The following is a 16,936-nucleotide window of genomic DNA, read 5'->3' on the forward strand; positions in this document are numbered from 1 at the left end:
GCGTACACATCACGGACAAACTGAAATGGTCAATCCACACAGACAGTGTGGTGAAGAAGGCGCAACAGAGCCTCTTCAACCTCAGGAAGCTGAAGAAATTTGGTTTGTCACCAAAAACACTCACAAACTTTTACTGAGGCATAACCGAGAGCATCCTGACAGGCTGTTTCACCGCCTGGTATGGCAACTGCTCTGCCCACAACCGTAAGGATCTTCAGAGGGTAGTGAGGTCTGCACAACGCATCACCAGGGGAAAACTACCTGCCCTCCAGGACACCTACACCACCCGATGTCACAGGAAGGCCATAAAGATCATCAAGGCCAACAACCACCCAAGCCACTGCCTGTTCAAACCGCTATCATCCAGGAGGTGAGGTCAGTACAGGTGCATCAAAGCTGGGACCGAGAGACTGAAAAACAGCTTCTATCTCAAGGCCATCAGACTGTTAAACAGCCATCACTAACATTGAGTGGCTGCTGCCAACATAATGACTCAAATCTCTCTAAAAGCCATTTTATATAATGTTTACATACCCTACATTACTCATCTCATATGTATATACTGTACTCTACACCATCTACTGCATCTTGCCTCTGCCGTTCGGCCATCACTCATCCATATATTTCTATGTACATATTGTACATATTCTTATTCGTTCCTTTACACTTGTGTGTAATAGGTAGTTGTTGTGAAATTGTTAGATTACTTGTTAGTTTTACTGCATTGTCGGAACTAGAAGCACAAGCATTTTGCTGCCCTCGCATTCACTTCTGCTAACCATGTGTATGTCACCAATACAATTTTATTTTATTTTGATTTGATAACCCTTAACTTTGACTTCCAAATGTGATGTTTTTTGCAGAAATTTTGAAATGTGATGTTTTGATAAAAGTGCAAAAATGTTTAATTCTGCAGTGAGACTGTGAGGGGTTGTTGAATATTACACAACCCTGCTACACCACACAACAAACCAGCCTCTTTTATTACCGACACTTCAGGCTGTGTGTGTGTGTGTGTGTGTGTGTGTGTGTGTGTGTGTGTGTGTGTGTGTGTGTGTGTGTGTGTGTGTGTGTGTGTGTGTGTGTGTGTGTGTGTGTGTGTGTGTGTGTGTGACTAAGTGTGTGTTTGTGTCAGTTATGCCTCTGACGGGTGATGACGCTGATGCTGTAACCCCCAGAAAACCTGACAAAAACCACAAATGACTTGCGTACTTGTGGCTGTCACACTGTGCTAATCTCTCTGTGAGTGGCTGTAAAACATGACACATTATATAATACGCTGCCTTTCACCTGCTACGCTGTTTACACAACAATGGGCTGGTTAACATCGTCACGGTAGAAGGTCTTCCTAGACACACAAACATAAGTACATGTATTCAAAGAAGCGAGCCGATGCACGTACGCAGACACCAACACGTCAGAGAATGAATAGATACAATACAAAAACATACGTAACTACATACATACAAACAAATGAACGAACGCACGCACACACAGTCTTGTACAGCTAACCTTGTGGGGACACACAACTCTAAACCTAACCTGTACTCTTTTCCTAACCTTAACCCTAACCCAAAAACCTAACCTTAACCCTAAACCTAACCCTAGCTCCTAACAGTAAAGGTAATGCCAGCTCCGAACCCTAACCCTAAATAATTCTAACCCTAACACTAACTCTACCCTTAACCCTAAACCCCTTAGAAAAAGCATTTGACGTCGCGGGGACTAACAAAATGTCCTCAGTTGGTCAATTTTTGTTTGTTTACTATTCTTGTGGTCCCCATAGTTAAACACACACACACACACACACACACACACACACACACACACACACACACACACACACACACACACACACACACACACACACACACACACAGGACAAGGGAATGGACACAATTGTGCTTTATTGCTGTACAGGTATTTATGAAAAAAAGTATGATACAACACATATATCATATTTTGTTCTTTTTTACACACAATGTGTGCAGGTAAAACATACTGTATGTAATTTCCAAAAAGAGGGGGAAGAGACAGGAAAACAACAACAACCATTACAACAAGGCAGTGATATGCCCATGTACTAAAATATACAGTGTCATTGGAATACAGTACATGGACTGTGAACAGCACAATGCCCATTCTGCTCTGGTTGTAGCACCAGACATCTGATCTAGGAACATTATGATAAAGGGATATCTGACTATGAATGAAAAATGGCAGACATTGAGGATATGACACACATTGAGGATATGGTGTATGTGTGTGTGTGTGTGTGTGTGTGTGTGTGTGTGTGTGTGTGTGTGTGTGTGTGTGTGTGTGTGTGTGTGTGTGTGTGTGTGTGTGTGTGTGTGTGTGTGTGTGTGTGTGTGTGTGTGTGTGTGTAGGGGGATATACGTGTGTAGCTTGTACTGTATTTTAGGTTGCTGTGGAAGGGGAAACATCGACAGGTGACAAGCACATTGAAGAAATGGCAGAGTGAAATGGCAGTCGGAATTGACATCTGAAATGACATCTGTATTGGCATCTGAATTGGCAGTGTGAAATGGCAGTCGGAATTGACATCTGAAATGACATCTGAATTGACATCTGAATTGGCAGTGTGAAATGGCAGTGTGAAATGGCAGTGTGAAATTGTGTGCAGTGGTTCACAGTGTAAAGCTTAAAAGGATATTCACATTGTAAAGCGTTAACTCCCGAGCACCGGAGGGCAATGATGAGTGGTCAGATCATGCAAGGAGACATAGCACTCTTATCCTGTCTAAAATGCCTTACAACAGTAGCCATACTTCTCCATCCTCTTCATGTTTTCATCACTTTAAGGCTGGTTTACAGTTGGTCTATCGACATGTCTGCAGACAGTCCCAGTGACGTAATGAACATTCTATTGTCATCCGACATCAAACTTGTCGTTGTCGTTATGAAAAAGAATAAACTCAAAAAAGACAGGCTGCATGACACCACAGCCCGATGCTCCAAAAAGCATAGCTGCTGTATTTTAACACTTATCAATCAAATGTATTTATAAAGCCCTTGTTACATCAGCCAATGTCACAGAGCTGTACAGAAACCCAGCCTAAAACCCCAAACAGCAAGCAGTGCAGATGTAGAAGCACTCATCCATTTAGTACACGTTAATCTGACAAGCCAGGCAATTAAACGCTGTCTAAACAATGTTTTGGTTAGTTTCTATCTTATTTAAATAATGACCAGATCATAGCTGACAACATCTTAACTGCAGCACATTTCTTATTCATTATTACAGGAAAATAAAATCAACAAGACCATTATTTACAATTATTTACGAGCTAATTACAGAAAACAGCTTAATGTTTTGAGCTTGACGAAATAAAAGCAGGGCATTCTACCAGAGAATTGTTGAACTTGTGCACTGTTTCGTTGCTGTCTCAGCGAGGTAAACATGTCAACAGACGCTGGACGGGGTCAAAGTTGAACATGCTTCATCTGTCCCCGAAAAGGGAACCAACAGTCTACAGGCATTCCACCTGAGTATAAATGAAATGTTGTTTTGACCAGCAACACTTGTCACATTCTAATTGTCTACAGACATGTCTCAAGACCAAGTTTAAACCAGCCTTTACAATTCATAGTGGTTTGGGATTAATAAACACATGAGGAACCCTGTTTAGTGGTGGACTTCAGCACATCGAAGTAAGAGTGCTACACCTTCCTACACCCAAAATAAATATTGATTCATACTGCTATTGACTGGGACTGTCTCAATGTAATAGGTGTGTGTAAACTCTGTCCGATAGTCAGATATACATGTAGAACACAGTTTTTTTTTGTCATTTCTGGTCACAACTTGTAGACTTGTTTACGTGTTGCTGTGCATTTTGTTGCCAACCATACTTTGCTACCTGCCAACTTTACGGTTTTTACTTTTAAATTACCATTTATATTTTTAGTTTTTCCCTCGCTCAACTTTTTTCATTAAACTTTTTCACTCTGGACGCTTTATCTGGACGTGGTTTGTCAGGACCTCCACCAGCCGAAGCAAAGTAGTAACAGTAACATGATGCCTTCTAATTGCAGTTGCTGTACTAATATACAGGAGAACAAGACCAGCTTCAGACGTAATCGTTAGGCAAGGGTAATTTCAGTGTAGGAAAGGATGAAACAGCGTCTCAGTCACCAGTAAGTACAGATAGTAGTATAAATCCCCTGGCACGGTCCCCGCATCCAGAGAACTTTCTCATGGCTTCTGGAAGGAAACGCTGTAGGAATGCTCAACCGGTTCTCCCCATTAAGCAGCGAGTCAGAGTCAGAGGCCAAGCCTTCTCCGGTCTCTACTCCTCCCGTTACGGGGTCTGAGATGCCGAAGCCTGCCACCATTAGCTCTGACAAATTGAAAACCCTAGTCATTGGCGACTCCATTACCCACAGTACTAGACTTAAAACGAGTCATCCAGCGATCATACACTGTTTACCAGGGGGCAGGGCTACCAAAATTAAGGCTAATCTGAAGATGGTGCTGGCTTAAGCTAAAACTGGCGAGTGTAGAGAGTATAGGGATATTGGTATCCACGTCGGCACGTCGTCACCAAGCGCAACACAGCTTCAGCGTGTAAATCAGCTAGAAAGATGTCGGCATCGAGTAACTGTCTCTGGCACCCACCCAGTTATCCCAGTTAGGGGGGAGTGATGAGGGTCTCACAACTCAATCGCTGGTTGAAAACTGTTTTCTGCACCTCCCAAAAGATAGCCTGGCCTGTTGAGGAGTGACGGACTCCATCCTAGCTGGAGGTGTGCTCTCATCTTATCTACGAACATAGACAGGGCTCTAACTCCCCTAGCTCCACAATGAGATAGGGTGCAGGCCAGGCAGCAGGCTGTTAGCCAGCCTGCCAGCTTAGTGGAGTCTGCCACTAGCACAGTCAGTGTAGTCAGCTCAGCTATCCCCATTGAGACCGTGTCTGTGCCTCGACCTAGGTTGGGCAAAACTAAACATGGCAATGTTTGCCTTAGCAATCTCACTGGAATAAAGACCTCCTCCATTCCTGTCATTATTGAAAGAGATTGTGATACCTTACATCTCAAAATAGGGCTACTTAATGTTAGATCCCTCACTTCCAAGGTTGATAGTCAATTAACTAATCACTGATCATAATCTTGATGTGGTTGGTCTGACTGAAACATGGCTTAAGCCTGATGAATTTACTGTGTTAAATGAGGCCTCACCTCCTGGTTACACTAGTGACCAACTCCCCGGCACATCCCGCTAAGGCGGGGGTGTTGCTAACATTTATGATAGCAAAATTCAATTTACAAAAAACCGCAGACGTTTTCGTCTTTTGAGCTTCTAGTCATGAAATCTATGCAGCCTACTCAATCACTTTTTATAGCTACTGTTTACAGACCTCCTGGGCCATATACAGCATTCCTCACTGAGTTCTCTGAATTCCTATCGGACATTATAGTCATAGCAGATAATATTCTCATTTTGAGTGACTTTAATATTCACATGGAAAAGTACACAGACCCACTCCAAAAGGCTTTCAGAGCCATCATCGACTCAGTGGGTTTTGTCCAACATGTCTCCGGACCTACTCACTGCCACAGTCATATGCTGGACCTAATAAATATTGTGGATCTTCATGTTTTTCCTCATAATCCTGGACTATCGGACCACCATTTTATTACAATTTGCAATCGCAACAAATAATCTGCTCAGACCCCAACCAAGGATCATCAAAAGTTGTGCTATAAATTCACAGACAACCCAAAGATTCCTAGATGCCCTTCCAGACTCCCTCTGCCTACCCAAGGACGTCAGAGTACAAAAATCAGTTAACCACCTAACTGAGGAACTCAATTTAACCTTGCACAATACTCTAGATGCAGTTGCACCCTAAAAACAAAAAACATTCCTCATAAGAAACTAGCTCCCTGGTATACAGAAAATACCTGACCTCTTAATCAAGCTTCTTGAAAATTGGAACGGAAATGGCGCCACACCAAACTGGAAGTCTTCCGACTAGCTTGGAAAGACAGTACCGTGCAATATCGAAGAGCCCTCACTGCTGCTCGATCTTCCTCTTTTTCCAACTTAATTGAGGAAAATAGGAACAATCCAAAATCTATTTTTGATACTGTCGCAAAGCTAACTAGAGAGGATTGCTTTCACTTCAGCAGTGATAAATTCATTAACTTCTTTGAGGAAACGATCATGGTCATTAGAAAGCAAATTATGGACTCCTCTTTAAATCTGCGTATTCCTCCAAAGCTCAGTTGTCCTGAGTCTGTACAACTCTGCCAGGACCTAGGATCAAGAGAGACACTCAAGGTTCTAGTACTATATCTCTTTACACATTGCTGAAAATAATCATGGCCTCTAAACCTTCAAGCTGCATACTGGACCCTATTCCAACTAAACAACTGAAAGAGCTGCTTCCTGTGCTTGGCCCTCCTATGTTGAACATAAACGGCTCTTTATCCACCAGATGTGTAGCAAACTCACTAAAAGTGGCAGTAATAAAGCCTCTCTTGAAAAGTAAAACCTTGACCCAGAATATATAAAAAAAACTATCGGCCTATATCGAATCTCCCATTCCTCTCAAACATATTTTTGAAAAAGCTGTTGCACAGGAACTCTTTGCCTTCCTGAAGACAAACAATGTATACGAAATGCTTCAGTCTGGTTTTAGACCCCATCATAGCACTGAACCTGCACTTGTGAAGGTGGTAAATAACCTATGAATGGTGTGAGACCGAGGCTCTGCATCTGTCCTTATGCTCCTAGACCTTAGTGCTGCTTTTGATACCATCGATCACCACATTATTTTGGAGAGATTGGAAATTGGTTTACACGGACAAGTTCTGGACTGGTTTAGATCTTATCTGTTGGAAATATATATCAGTTTGTCTCTCTGGATGGATTTTCCTCTGACATATCAACTGTACATTTTAGTAGTTCCTTAAGGTTTCATTTTAGGACCACTATTGTTTTCACTATATGTTTTACCTCTTGGTGATGTCAGTCAGAAACATAATGTTAACTGTCAGTACCATCCATAAATTCACACAGTCAGTGAAATGCAGAGCTTGGGTGTTCAGAAGGTTGCAGGGACGTACCCATATAGAGTCCTAGTGGACCTGGAGCACCTGCCTTTTTGCCCTCCTATGAAAAAAGTGCCCTTTTGATTAGTGGCAATTTTTTTTTATAACTAATTACTTTTATTCATTTATTCTGGTTTATTTTCTCTCTTGTAACTTTAAATGAAACAAATTGACTATCAATCTAGATCATTTCATAAACTCTTAAAAGAAAGATGAAAGTCCCATCCCCCACTCTTTGTCACATGCACAAACTAGCGACCCACAGGTGCCAGGAATGGAGTTTCAAATGAATATCGGCAGTAGGTTACTTTGGAGTTGCTAGCATGTGTTGTCTCATGGTCAGGGATAGGAAAGGGGGCAACTGCAATTCGACTGTTTGTCAGTAGAAGAACTTGAAATCAAGTAAAGACTAGTTCGCTTGTTTTGACAACATAGCCTACATTATATAGCTGAATCTAGCCTACATTAGAGATGATCAGCTCATATAGCCCACCCCAGTAGTGGTTCTAGCAGACAGCTACTGAAATCCCTTTTTCATATTTGGTTCTATCGTTCTTAGCCTACAATGTGTGAGAAGTTACCACCCCAGTAGTGGTTCTAGCAGACAGCTACTGAAATCCCTTTTTCATATTTGGTTCTATCGTTCTTAGCCTACAATGTGTGAGAAGTTACCACCCCAGTAGTGGTTCTAGCAGACAGCTACTGAAATCCCTTTTTCATATTTGGTTCTATCGTTCTTAGCCTACAATGTGTGAGAAGTTACCACCCCAGTAGTGGTTCTAGCAGACAGCTACTGAAATCCCTTTTTCATATTTGGTTCTATCGTTCTTAGCCTACAATGTGTGAGAAGTTACCAACCCAGTAGTGGTTCTAGCAGACAGCTACTGAAATCCCTTTTTCATATTTGGTTCTATCGTTCTTAGCCTACAATGTGTGAGAAGTTACCACCCCAGTAGTGGTTCTAGCAGACAGCTACTGAAATCCCTTTTTCATACTTGGTTCTATCGTTCTTAGCCTACAATGTGTGAGAAGTTACCACCCCAGTAGTGGTTCTAGCAGACAGCTACTGAAATCCCTTTTTCATATTTGGTTCTATCGTTCTTAGCCTACAATGTGTGAGATGGGGCCGTCTTTTGCAGAAAATCACAGCTTATTTTATATTTTATATTCAAATTAGAATTTGGCTACAGGAGCAGTAGAAAAGTGGAGTTAGGGTTCATCTTTGTGGAGGGTGTGGGGTTGCTTTGAGCACCTGCCCCACCAAAGGTCAGGCACGGCCATGTCTGGTTAAGTGGCGCACTCCTAATCTGTGTCTGATGTTGTCTAGCTTCATTACTGTTTAAAATGGAGTGTTTCTTATCACACACACACACACACACACACACACACACACACACACACACACACACACACACACACACACACACACACACACACACACACACACACACACACACACACACACACACACACACACACACACACACACACACACACACACACACACACACACACACACACACACACACACACACACACACGGTGCGGTCAACAACCAAGATAGAGCTTGTGATGGCGTTGCTAATTCCTATTAAAGGATCAATCAGATGTGTTGGAGGATGATCAGTGTACATGAGAAAACAATCAGAGCTACTTCCTGGGATTTACAGTCACATCAATCTTCTATGATCAAATGGCTTGCACAGCCACACCCATCAAATTTACCATGGCCAGTGTTAGGTGCCCCTTACCACAGATCTAGGATCAGAATACCATTCTCTCAATCCTAACCATAACCATTAGGAGGATGTTGAAAATATTTGATCCTATATCAGCGGTTAAAGGCAATTTTTTAGCTACTTTTTTATGATGTGGACACCACTCCACACATCAATATTGTGCAATTTAACATCCTAACAACAATCAGACAAATAAATGATGGAAACATCAGTCTTTCTCCACTGGAACAGTTTTACAATGGAGTCACAGGGAAACAAACAAACACACAAGATAAATACAGCATAATGAAGTTTCATATCAATAGGCAATCATATGGCAAAAAAAGGTATTCACATTATAAAATAAACCTCTGCTCTTTGCCTCAGTCATTGCATGAAACTATCTTCCATATAGACAATTTTCTCTTTCCATCTTTCCATTTCTGTGCTCTTCTGCTATAGTAAATAAAACATTTGGACATTAAATGGTATTGGCTAGATGGATACAGCATTTTAGCTAACTCTAACCCTTTTCCTAACAACCTAATTCTCCTTACCTGCTGCGTACGTTATTCTAACCTGCTATGAAAAGTCTATTCTGACATATGCTGTAGCTCATCTAGTCAAAACCACATTAAACGTCAGCCATTATTTACAGGGAGGTTACCCTGGCAACGCCCTCTAACCCCTACAGCATCCTGGAGGCGGTGATGGGATATTTTTGAGGTTGGGAGGGTAATGAGGAGACAGGGTGGGGGAATGAGGAGGTTGAGGGTAGCTTTACTTGAGAACTCAGTTGTGCTTGAGTTGCAGCCTTGAATTCTACAGAAACTTGTAGACTCCTAACATTGTTTTACATAAGATGTAACACATCAAACGATTCAGGTGCGAATGGGACACTAATATGAAGAAAGTACTAATATGAAGAAACTACAGTTTATTTCTATGAGATGTTTGTAAAATAAATCTAGATAAGAAGTACATTGAGGGACTGCCAGAGATAGTTGTGTGTTGGTCATCTACACTGTTCCCTATTCAGTCTGTTTGTGTGCTTTACACATTAACTCATCAGTAAAATACATTATCTGTAGCTGAGTTTGACTGGCCTCCTGTTATATGGCACTAAGGCCAGTAAAAACCTTACAGAACATTGATACAATCTAACCAATGGCGTTCTTTCTACATGAACCAGCTACTATCCCCATCGTTGTCAAAACAGCTTTGCTTTTGTGTTGTCTCGTCAGTAATACTTTTAGCGTGTTTTCTGGGATTAGTATCCATCACTGGGCCGGTGGGGGCAGTGCATATCTGCACTCAGTATGGTGTTTGTTGTGGCTCTTCCATACAGTTTTGTGCTAAAGTGGAAGGCTGGTGGCTAGCAGGGGGTGAAAGAAGTGCACCTGGGGGTCTCCTTGACCTCTGATCTATTGTTGCCATGGTTACAGAAGCACCTGAAGCACCTAGTTGCATGTGCGAGGCTAAAGTGGTAGCTGATACCTGAAGGAGTTCAGAGGACTAGACAGGAGTTTTACCTGCTCAGATCACATGATCTGAAAAACTTCCTGGTCCTAGAGATGATGACTGTTCTGAACACCAGACCAGTGAGATTCAACAGAGGATATGTACAGGGGGGTATACACATGCTCTGTTCTGCACATAGGCACAGATCTAGCCCAATGACGAGGCTCCCTCTCTGGGTTCTGAGCTGGAGGAGAGTCCCTGTTCACAGAACTTCTGCAATCCCTGCTCTGTCACGCCAAGCCCCCTCCTACTATCAGATGAGAGAGTGAGAGAGAGAGAGAGAGAGAGAGAGAGAGAGAGAGAGAGAGAGAGAGAGAGAGAGAGAGAGAGAGAGACAGAGAGAGAGAGAGAGAGAGAGAGAGAGAGAGAGAGAGAGAGAGAGAGAGAGAGAGAGAGACAGAGAGAGAGAGAGAGAGAGAGAGAGAGAGACAGAGAGAGAGAGAGAGAGAGAGAGAGAGAGAGAGAGAGAGAGAGAGAGAGAGAGAGAGAGAGAGAGAGAGAGACAGACAGAGAGACAGAGAGAGACAGAGAGAGAGAGAGAGACAGAGAGAGAGACAGAGAGAGAGATAGAGAGAGAGACAGAGACAGAGAGAGAGAGGAAGGAGGGACGTGGATTGTGATTGCTACGCTATTCCATTTCTCCCTCCTTTCTTTGTAAATGCTCTTGTCGGTTGGATTGTCTTATCTTATGCATTGTCTCACTCTATGATGGACCTGTCCTTTGCCCAATGGGGTGGCAGACCTGGGCAGGAGGGAGGGGTAGGAGGCAGGGTGTAGACAGGAGAGGATGTGTGAGGAGAGGAGAGGGGTGGTCGGTCGGTCATCCTCCCACTATGGAGAGGACCTCCTATTGGCCCAGACCAGCGTAGTATCCGGGTTTCGTAGTGTTCCGTTGGTGTCCTGTTGGGTCCTCCAGTCGGCCCGCCCCTCCCCCAGGTCAGCACCCGCGTTTCCCCCACACCAACGCAGATGTTGGATCACCTGGCAGAAGGAGAGGGGTGAATTAATAGTTAGACATCATAGAGCACAGTCCAGTCCAGTAGATATGGCCAGGGTGAGTAGGACCCAGAAACATGCTGAGTTGTGAGTAATGACAAGCAGTGGGGTAATGGTGGAGAATAGGGAAGACCAAAACAACTCATCTTATCTCAGATATCAATGGCTTTCTGAAAGACCTGGAGGAAAATCTATACATCATACAGAATCATATTCTCATCATGATCTGGCTGGAGCAAACCTCCATATCAGCTGAAGAGAAATAGGCCACCCAACCCCGATCCATCATTCTGAATGAGACAACCATTGAGCTGATTCCCTCTCTGTTCCCTCTCAGTGTGCCAGTTTCCTTCCAGTCCCATTAGAACGGAGGCAGAGGAAATGAAACCGTGGGAGGCAGGGGGACGCCCCATTTTGATTGAAATCTTTAAAGACATATCATTTCCATATCCTGTTCTGGACAGTCTATATATCAACGCCAACAGGGTGCAAGGTTTGTCTGTGTGTTTGTGTGTCTGCACGAGTCTGCACGAGTGTGTGTGTGAGACGACGATGGGCTCTGACAGAATGGTGGCATGAGGCAGCAACCGGCAGGGCAACAGTGAGCACTGTTACGGTTCCGGTTTTGCAGGGATGTTGTGGATGGGGATGGGCGTAAGCACCTGCCTCTGGTTCAAAAGGGCCAGTCATGTAATTTTTGGTGACCTTATTTGACCTTTTCTGCTGCTTTTGAGTTCGATTCCTGTTCGAATTCCAGCGATAGTTTTTAATATTTTTGATTCAACTATCCCAAACCTTAACGATTACCTTAACCATTCGGAGTTAGTGCCTAAACTTAACCTTAGGCACCTTGAAATCTTAGGTTTTAGAAACATTGATGAATGTCTAATTCTGACATGAGACTGTGAGAGCTGGTTAGAGGTGAAAGTGATTCCTGTCTTTGTGTTCTGTTAAGAGAGGGAGCCGAGGAGAGCATCAAGGCTAAATAAAACCAGAGGGACTCCGCAACATTTTACACACACTGCCAAGCATACAGTACAGCACTGACACACTCTAGGAATCCAGGAGACACACACACACACGGACAGGCACACACTCGGACAGACAGACACAAGCACATGCACACACACACAGATTGATTGCCTGTACCAGCACAGTGCTCAGCGACCTAATCCATAATTTACACATCCCTGCCAGGCTATTCTGAGCCCTGACGCCAGGAACACTGGCTACTGAAACAGCAGACAGGCACCCTGTGTACTACTGCCAAGCAAGTGCACACGCACGCACGCACGCACGCACGCACGCACGCACGCACGCACGCACACACACACACACACACACACACACACACACACACACACACACACACACACACACACACACACACACACACACACACACACACACACACACACACACAAAGAGATGCATGAGAGAGACAGGAACACACACAAACACACTGACATTATGCTATCCCAGCCACGTTGTTCAAGATCCAAGGGGAAATTTGACTTCTGTCCAACTACCCAGGACATTGGGAGATGACTTAAAAAAACGGCCACTAGGGGCAACGGTGAGCGCTCTTATCATCAAGTAGGCTTGGGTTTGCTAGGGAGTTGTGGACAGGATGGAAGTAAGCCGCGAGTTTCGGCTCCGAGGGTGTTCAATTCCAGTGCATGGCACACATTTTAGTTTTTACCTTATCCCTTACGTTAACCCTGACCTTGACCCTGACCTTGACCTTAACCCTTTCCTTAACCCTGACCTTAACCCTGACCTTAACCCTTACCTTGACCTTGACCCTAACCTTAACCCTTTCCCTAACCCTGACCTTAACCCTGACCGTAACCCTTTCCTTAACCCTTACCTTAACCCTTACCTTAACCCGTACCTTAACCCTGACCTTAACCCTTACCTTAACCCTGACCTTAAACCTGACCTTAACCCTGACCTTAACCATTCAGAATTAAAGACAAACTTAACCATCTAGTTGTTTCTTCTGGAACCCTAACCCTATCCTTAACACAAACATCTAAATTTGAAGTTTGGAGAAACGTTGGAATATGAAGTCAAATTGGTAAAACTGTAAGATCTCGTTGTCTATCCACATGTTGAAACGCAGAAGTCCAGTGTGACAGACTGTGATTCTATGACCCTCTCTACTCCATAGTGAATGACAACATCCCCATTTGGTAGTATGGTGTTGCGGTAGTCATTGTAAAGATGAGGTCATTCCTTTTCCCCAACACACAGGCTTGTAAACAACCAACACAGACAGACAGCTCATTCACACTCTATTGATAGAAAATTAAGTCACCTTGTTGTTGCGATTTCAAATAAAAAAAAAGATCAATGGCCAAAACTGGCAAGCATACATTCAAACACACATGCATACACTCAGAGATGTGTGTTTGTGTTTTAGGGCATGAATTAGAGAAGGAAGTGTGTGTGTGTAGTCAGGTGGAAAGACGAGTTAAAGAACCACTAAGACTCTTCTAGAGCTGGCCGTCCAGCCAAACTGAGCTATAGGGGGAGAAGTGTTTTGGTCAGGGATGTGACCAAGAACCTGGTGGTCACTCTGACAGAGCTCTAGAGTTGCTCTGTGAAGATCTGAGAACCTTCTAGAAAGATAACCATCTCTGCAGCACTCTACAAATCAGGCCTTTATGGTAGATGGAAGCCACTCCTCAGTATAAGGCAAATGACAGCCTGCTAGGTGTTTGCCAAAAGGACTCTCAGACCATGAGAAACAAGATTATCTGGTGTGATGAAATCAAGATTGAACTATTTGGCCTGAAAGCCAAGTGTCACGTTTGTTTAACAGTTTTTTTGTTACTACATGATTCAATATGTGTTGTTTCAGAGTTTTGATCTCTTCCCTATTATCCTAAAATGTAGAAAATAGCAAAATAAAGAAAAACCCTTGAATAAGTAAGTGTCCCCAAACTTTTGACTGGTACTGTCTATAAATTATATACAAATATTTTTAAAATATATTTTCCTTTATTATTTTCTAATAGCCCTACCACCTTTCCCCTAATTGTAGTAAACTAATGAACAACAACACTTAGGCTTCTACTTCCATCTTATCAATATTATATACATTTGACAGACACAATGTATTTTACAATAGTTATATTTAGTTTGTTTTTACTCCTATCCTTTAGCTACCCTCAACCCCTCTCAGATATTTGACAATAGTTTGTTTGTTTGTTTTTACTCCTATCCTTTAGCTACCCTCAACCCCTCTCAGATATTTGACAATAGTTTGTTTGTTTGTTTTTACTCCTATCCTTCAGCTACCCTCAACCCCTCTCAGATATTTGACAATAGTTATATTTAGTTTGTTTTTACTCCTATCCTTCAGCTACCCTCAACCCCTCTCAGATATTTGACAATAGTTACATTTAGTTTGTTTTTACTCCAATCCTTCAGCTACCCTCAACCCCTCTCAGATATTTGACAATAGTTCCATTTTGTTTGTTTTTACTCCTATCCTTCAGCTACCCTCAACCCCTCTCAGATATTTTACAATAGTTACATTTTGTTTTTACTCCTATCCTTCAGCTACCCTCAACCCCTCTCAGATATTTGACAATAGTTACATTTTGTTTGTTTTTACTCCTATCCTTCAGATACCCTCAACCCCTCTCAGATATTTTACAATAGTTACATTTTGTTTGTTTTTACTCCTATCCTTCAGCTACCCTCAACCCCTCTCAGATATTTGACAATAGTTACATTTTGTTTGTTTTTACTCCTATCCTTCAGCTACCCTCAACCCCTCTCAGATATTTTACAATAGTTTGTTTGTTTGTTTTTACTCCAATCCTTCAGCTACCCTCAACCCCTCTCAGATATTTGACAATAGTTACATTTTGTTTTTACTCCTATCCTTCAGCTACCCTCAACCCTTCTCAGATATTTTACAATAGTTACATTTTGTTTTTACTCCAATCCATCAGCTACCCTCAACCCCTCTCAGATATTTTACAATAGTTACATTTTGTTTATTTTTACTCCTATCCTTCAGCTACCATCAAACCCTCTCAGATATTTTACAATAGTTCCATTTAGTTTGTTTTTACTCCTATCCTTCAGCTACCCTCAACCCCTCTCAGATATTTTACAATAGTTCCATTTTGTTTGTTTTTACTCCTATCCTTCAGCTACCCTCAACCCCTCTCAGATATTTGACAATAGTTACATTTTGTTTGTTTTTACTCCTATCCTTTAGCTACCCTCAACCCCTCTCAGATATTTGACAATAGTTACATTTTGTTTGTTTTTACTCCATCCTTCAGCTACCCTCAACCCCTCTCAGATATTTGACAATAGTTACATTTTGTTTGTTTTTACTCCAATCCTTCAGCTACCCTCAACCCCTCTCAGATATTTGACAATAGTTCCATTTTGTTTGTTTTTACTCCTATCCTTCAGCTACCCTCAACCCCTCTCAGATATTTGACAATAGTTACATTTTGTTTGTTTTTACTCCAATCCTTCAGCTACCCTCAACCCCTCTCAGATATTTGACAATAGTTCCATTTTGTTTGTTTTTACTCCTATCCTTCAGCTACCCTCAACCCCTCTCAGATATTTGACAATAGTTACATTTTGTTTGTTTTTACTCCTATCCTTCAGCTACCCTCAACCCCTCTCAGATATTTTACAATAGTTCCATTTTGTTTGTTTTTACTCCTATCCTTCAGCTACCCTCAACCCCTCTCAGATATTTTACAATAGTTACATTTTGTTTGTTTTTACTCCTATCCTTCAGCTACCCTCAACCCCTCTCAGATATTTGACAATAGTTACATTTTGTTTGTTTTTACTCCTATCCTTCAGATACCCTCAACCCCTCTCAGATATTTTACAATAGTTCCATTTTGTTTGTTTTTACTCCTATCCTTCAGCTACCCTCAACCCCTCTCAGATATTTTACAATAGTTTGTTTGTTTGTTTTTACTCCTATCCTTCAGCTACCCTCAACCCCTCTCAGATATTTTACAATAGTTTGTTTGTTTGTTTTTACTCCTATCCTTCAGCTACCCTCAACCCCTCTCAGATATTTTACAATAGTTACATTTTGTTTTTACTCCTATCCTTCAGCTACCCTCAACCCCTCTCAGATATTTTACAATAGTTACATTTTGTTTTTACTCCAATCCATCAGCTACCCTCAACCCCTCTCAGATATTTTACAATAGTTACATTTTGTTTATTTTTACTCCTATCCTTCAGCTACCATCAAACCCTCTCAGATATTTTACAATAGTTCCATTTAGTTTGTTTTTACTCCTATCCTTCAGCTACCCTCAACCCCTCTCAGATATTTTACAATAGTTCCATTTTGTTTGTTTTTACTCCTATCCTTCAGCTACCCTCAACCCCTCTCAGATATTTGACAATAGTTACATTTTGTTTGTTTTTACTCCTATCCTTTAGCTACCCTCAACCCCTCTCAGATATTTGACAATAGTTACATTTTGTTTGTTTTTACTCCATCCTTCAGCTACCCTCAACCCCTCTCAGATATTTGACAATAGTTACATTTTGTTTGTTTTTACCCAATCCTTCAGCTACCCTCAACCCCTCTCAGATATTTGACAATAGTT

General features: G+C 42.1%; 1 protein-coding gene across 1 annotated transcript in view; it reads right to left on the bottom strand.

Moving 5' to 3' along the window:
• Positions 1-1,882: 1,882 nt before the first annotated feature.
• LOC118366619 (unconventional myosin-XVI-like) overlaps positions 1,883-16,936 on the bottom strand; it is a 332,663-nt gene continuing 317,609 nt past the window's right edge. The window contains exon 36 of the mRNA XM_052493304.1: positions 1,883-11,300. The gene's annotated coding sequence lies outside the window, so the exon portion shown is untranslated. The remainder of the gene's footprint in view (positions 11,301-16,936) is intronic.

Source organism: Oncorhynchus keta, chromosome 34, assembly GCF_023373465.1.
Source record: "Oncorhynchus keta strain PuntledgeMale-10-30-2019 chromosome 34, Oket_V2, whole genome shotgun sequence".
Classification (NCBI taxonomy): domain Eukaryota; kingdom Metazoa; phylum Chordata; class Actinopteri; order Salmoniformes; family Salmonidae; genus Oncorhynchus; species Oncorhynchus keta.